We start from the raw sequence: 6,081 nt of genomic DNA, 5'->3' as shown, positions 1-6,081 counted from the left end.
CTCTGTTATTGGAAGGAGTCCTCAACCGCTGTTTCCTCCCCATCTCTGGAAGGCTGCATGTCCTCTCAAAATTATTATTTTCTCCTAGCTATTATTCTGGAACAAAAACCTTACATGGGAGGTCCTTCAAAGGAAGAAATGGCAGGGCCCGAGCAAATGCGCCATGTGCCTCAATGAAGTGGAATCAAATCTGCACATGTTGTTCCAATGTGCCTCATCCCTTAATATCTGGTATGATTTGTCCTTACATTTTAGTTTTCCTTACATCATCTTTTCTTCTGTTCAGGATGCTTTTATATGGTGGAGTACGCAATCCTCATCTTGGAGGTCGTTGTTTATCATCTCCTGTTGGTTCTTGTGTATCTAGCGAAATGCACAAATTTTCCAGGGTTCAAAGGAACCCCTTCATGCCATTCTTCAGCGAATCCTGGCTTGTCATGAATTTCTTCATCAAAACGCCTCTTCGCCAAATGTCCTTGCTATATGATTTTGGGTTTATTTGTTCTGCTCCAGCAAGATGGTACCAGTCCTTTGGATCTCTGTTTCAAGGCAAAGCAATCTGCTCCTTTTTTTCCTGTTGTTATCTGTTATGTAATCATAGAAGGGCTGTTCCTTCTAGTTTTTGTATAATCTGTGGTTTTTTTTGGACAAGCGGGCTATGCTGATGTGATGTATAGGTTTATCTTGTTTCAGATATGGATGATTCAGACTATCTGTATCATTTTCTGCAATCTTGTGGGGCTTTTCTTCAGCTCAATATACAGCCATATGTATTTGAAGACTTTTATATTTTCTTAATATAAATCTATGTCGGTTTTTTTCTCTCTGAAAAAAAACGGTATTGGAGAAACAAAATGCCTCGTGAGTCATGACTCATGACCGACGTTGTGCAAATGTACTTTTTGGGTGTGTGCACTTGCATATTTGACGTCTGACTATCGGATTTCATGGCGACTCGATGACTTATTATGGTGGGTCCGACTGAACGATAAGATCTTTTTGATCTTCATCACATTCATTTTAATAAAAAAAAATTATTTTAAATCATTTCACTCATATCAATCCATTATCTAATTTATTTTCAAAGTCTCTGCACGTGACTTAATTTCATTTTCCAAACCAAGCTTTACTACCCTCCAAATTCAAAATCTACAGTTTCGTAGGATAGTGAATTGATTGTATAGTGATGTGTAGTTTACGGTAAATTTATTTGGGCGAAGCCTAGGAGACCGTAGTTCAAATCTCATTGAGTACACTAACCTGCTGTAGTGGATGCTGGAGACGCAGATTCCCCACCCCACAATGTTATAATAGCAGCTAAAAAAAATCGTACACAACTTATGCAATCTTTTAAATTAATTGATAACGTTGAATTTTTCTCTCATTCAATGCACGTATTATTTTATTCAGAATTATTTTCCGTCGTTTAAGATGATGTAACTATTTTATATGGCTGAAATTTTCTCACATTTATTCCATCATTATTTTATTTGAAATCATAGACTGTCGATGGTTTGATATAATGTTATCAAAATGTTCACGTGGAAAACTAATTTATCGTCACTAACCAATGGACTGGCAGCTGCAAAACCATTCAAACAGTGTGAACTTATGTGGACTATATCTTGAATTCCAAGTAATTTCTAAACTTTAATCAATATTCTGTAGGACTAAATTAATGGTAATTAAATGAAACTTTCAATTGATTTATAAGGATTTTATGAGAAAGTTATATTGCATTAAGTTGATTATTTATTTTTATTTTGTGTATTATAGTATTAAGTGAAGTTATGTTAGTTATTATTATAATAATTTAATAAAATCAAGGTAACTAAATGTACTTTAATTGAGAAGAATAAATTTTAAAATCTAATTAAGTTTCAATGTTTTGCTAACCACGCTACGAATTTCATAGGGATAAGTGAGATAATGAAAATTGAGTTTGGTTGCTTAAATTTATTGTCTAATTCCTATTAATATATATGTTACCAATTTACAAATATTTATAATTAGAAAACACACTTTTGAATATAGTTAAACAATAATAGTGCTTTATAAATTTCATCACTTGTGGAGTAAAATAACAAAAAATATAGGCATATTTTAAAGTATACACCAATAGTCTAAACAGATGAGGCATGCTTTAAATATTATGATATATAACAACCAAAGAACAATCCAAAAAATATAGACATATTTTAAAGTATACACCAATAGTCTAAATAGATTATGCATGCTTTAAATATTATGATATATGACAACCAAAGAACACTCAGCATTTAAAAACAATATTCTAAAATGCTAAAGAAAGATGTACTAAATATAAATATGATCAAATATGAATGTACAACCAATTGTTGTTTCAAATAAAGCCAAAAATGTTAAATATATATACAAATGCAACTAAGTGCCATAAAAGAAACAAGATGTTTGGTTTGAACCCTTTTGATAATATCATCTCAAACAAAGCTTTTTAAAAAGTGCACTAATAAACAAAAATTAATTGTACCATCCCATCGAAAAATGCAAAATTAGAATTTTTTTTAGATTTTTTTTTTTAACATTTCATTTTAAAAGTAATTATTTAAGTTTATTGATAAAGTCAATAAATTTGGAGATGTATAAAATTTTATGTGAATGTGGAAGATTTTAAAAGCCAACTTTTTTTTCATTATTTAATATTTATATAGGAAAAAATACATATGAATTTTTTATTTATTAATTCAACCAAAAGTTATTATCTTTTTATAATATTGTATTAAATTATATGTAACTTTTATTATAATTTAAAAATATTTTATTTTATTTTATTTGCTTTATTTGTTTTATAATAAATATTTAATGATAAATATTTCTGTTTGGAGTAGTTCAATTGGCAATGGTTGTAGAAATGAAGTCTCACTGAAACCGAAGTCTTGGGTTTAAATCTTGTGCTATCCACTCGATCAAGGTGAGAAGTTGGATATGATGAAGATGTAGTTCTACTAAGATTACAAAAAAAAAAAGATCATAATGAGAAGTTAGACATGATGAAGATATAGTTCTACCAAAATTACAAAAAAAATAAAAATTAATGATAAATATAATGATACTCTCTATTAAAAAACTTTATTTAAAAAATTAAAATAACACATTATTTTAAAAATATAAAAGAAAATCATGTTATAATATCAAATTTTATCTTTAAATTCAATTTCATATTAATACAATGTATGAGTTAAAACAAAATTAAAACAATATATTATTTTAAAATTATATTAAAAAATATTTATAAAATTTGCATATATTATTTTTTGAGATAATATAATTTTAAATTTTATTTTTATAATTCAATTTGATATATATATTTTTTTTAACCCACAACTCTAGTCTTATATGTAATTACTATAAATTTTTGGGGGCTACTATATGTCTTCCTCCCCATCGCAGCGTTTACAACATATTTGAATTTAGGACAACTTAATTTGATATCATACCATGTATCAATTTTAAGAAATTATCTCAATTAGTTAGTGCTAATATTATTAAATATTTGATTAAATTAATGTTATCAAATATACAATTTAAATCTTTAAAATGTATTAATTTAAATAATTTATCTTAAGGAGGAGGTCAAAAGAGTAATTGTAAATATTTAAATAGTGCACTTAAACAAACTTAATAATATTATAAGTTATACATTTATTTATTTTAATTAAGCTATACATTATTATATGTTATACATTTATTTATTTTGATAAAGCTATACATGAAGTGGTAATGATGAAAATCATGTATTTCTCACATGTCAGGTAGTTAGGGTAGGTGGTTACCTATCCCTAACTACTTCCTTGAAGACTTATTCTCAAGGAAGAAGTCAAGAGAGTAATTGTAAATATTTAATGACACAGTCAAACAAATTGAATAATATTATAAGATACACTTATTTATTTTGATTAAACTATACACAAAGTGAATGCCCTAATGCTGACAATCATGTACTTCTCACATGTCAGGTAGTTAGGGTAGGTGGTTACCTATCCTAACTACTTCCTTGAAGAGTTATTCTCAAGGAAGAGGTCAAGAGAGTAATTGTAAATATTTAATTACATTTGTTAAACAAACTGAATAATATCATAAGTTACACATTTATTTATTTTGATTAAGCTATACACGAAGTGAATGTCTTATTGATGACAATCATGTATGTCTCACATGTCACGTAGTTAGGGTAGGCAGTTACCTATCCCTAACTACTTCCTTGAAGATTTATTCTCAAGGAAGAGGTCAAAAGAGTAATTGTAAATATTTAATTACTGCAGTTAAATAAACTGAATAATATTATAAGTTATACATTTATTTATTTTGATTAAGTTATGTGAATTTCCTAATAGGCCGTTACCTATCCCTAACTACTTCCTTGAAGATTTATTATCAAGGAAGAGGTCAAGAGAGTGATTGTAAATATTTAATTACTACAATTAAATGAACTGAATAATATTATAAGTTATACATTTATTTATTTTGATGTAGTTCTCACATGTCAAGTAGTTAGGGTAGGTTGTCACCTATCCCTAACTACTTCCTTGAAGATTTATTCTCAAGGAAGAGGTCAAGAGAGTAATTATAAATATTTAATTATTGCAGTTTAAACAAACTGAATAATATTATAAGCTATACATTTATTTATTTTGATTAAGCTATACAAAAACTGAATGTCGTAATGATGACAATCATGTATTTCTCACATGTCAGGGAGTTAGGTAGGCACTTACCTATCCCTAACTACTTCCTTGAAGATTTATTCTCAAGGAAGAGGTCAAGAGAGTAATTGAAAATATTTAACTATTGCAGTTAAACAAACTGACTAATATTATAAGTTATACATTTATTTATTTTGATTAAGCTATACACGAAGTGAATGTCGTAATGATGAAAATCATGTGTTTCGCAAATGTAGTTAGGGTAGGTGGTTACCTATCCTTAACTACTTCCTTAAAGATTTATTCTCAAGGAAGAGGTCAAGAGATTAATTATAAATATTAAATTACTAGAGTTAAACAAATTGAATAATATTATAATTTATACATTTATTTATTTTGATTAAGCTATTCATGAAGTGAATCTCCTAATGATGACAATCATTTATTTCTCACATGTCAGGTAGTTAGGGTAGGCGGTTACCTATCCCTAACTACTTCCTTGAAGATTTATTATCAAGGAAGATATCAAGAGAGTAATTGTAAATATTTCTCACATGTCAGGTAGTTAGGGTAGGTGGTTACCTATCCCTAACTACTTCCTTGAAGACTTATTCTCAACGAAAAGGTCAAGAGAGTAGTTGTAAATATTTAATTACTGCAATTAAACAAACTCAATAATATTATAAGTTATACATTTATTTATTTTGATTATGCTATACATGCAGTGAATGTTGTAATGATGACAATCATGTATTTCTCACATGTCGGGTAGTTAGGGTAGGCAGTTATCTATCCCTAACTACTTCCTTGAAGATTTATTCTCAAGGAGGAGGTCAAGAGAGTAATTGTAAATATTTAATTACTGCAATTAAAGAAACTGAATAATATTATAAGTTATATATTTATTTATTTTGATTAAGCTATACACGAAGTGAATGTCGTAATGATGACAATCAAGTATTTCTCACATGTCAGGTAGTTAGGGTAGGCGGTTACCTATCCCTAACTACTTCCTTGAAGATTTATTCTCAAGGAAGAGGTCAAGAGAATAATTGTAAATATTTAATTACTGCAGTTAAACAAATTGGATAATATTATAAGGTATACATTTATTTATTTTGATTAAGCTATACACGAAGTGAATGTCGTAATGATGACAATCATGTATTTCTCACATGTCAAGTAGTTAGGGTAGGCGGTTACCTATCCCTAACTACTTCCTTGAAGATTTATTCTCAAGGAAGAATTCAAGGGGGTATGCGTACCTATGATCAAGAAAAGAAAGGATGAATTGAGAATGAGAATATGATGCTGATATGTCAGACGGGTTCATGAAGCTAAGTCTGGTTAGGACCAGATAGCTATGGCATGTTAAGATTAATAGTCTTAAAGAAAATAT

Source organism: Pinus tabuliformis, chromosome 2_2 (genome assembly GCF_031772625.1).
Source record: "Pinus tabuliformis cultivar Carrire ecotype Pingquan chromosome 2_2, CPIR1, whole genome shotgun sequence".
In the NCBI taxonomy this organism is placed as follows: domain Eukaryota; kingdom Viridiplantae; phylum Streptophyta; class Pinopsida; order Pinales; family Pinaceae; genus Pinus; species Pinus tabuliformis.
Note: the sequence above shows the minus strand (reverse complement) of the source record.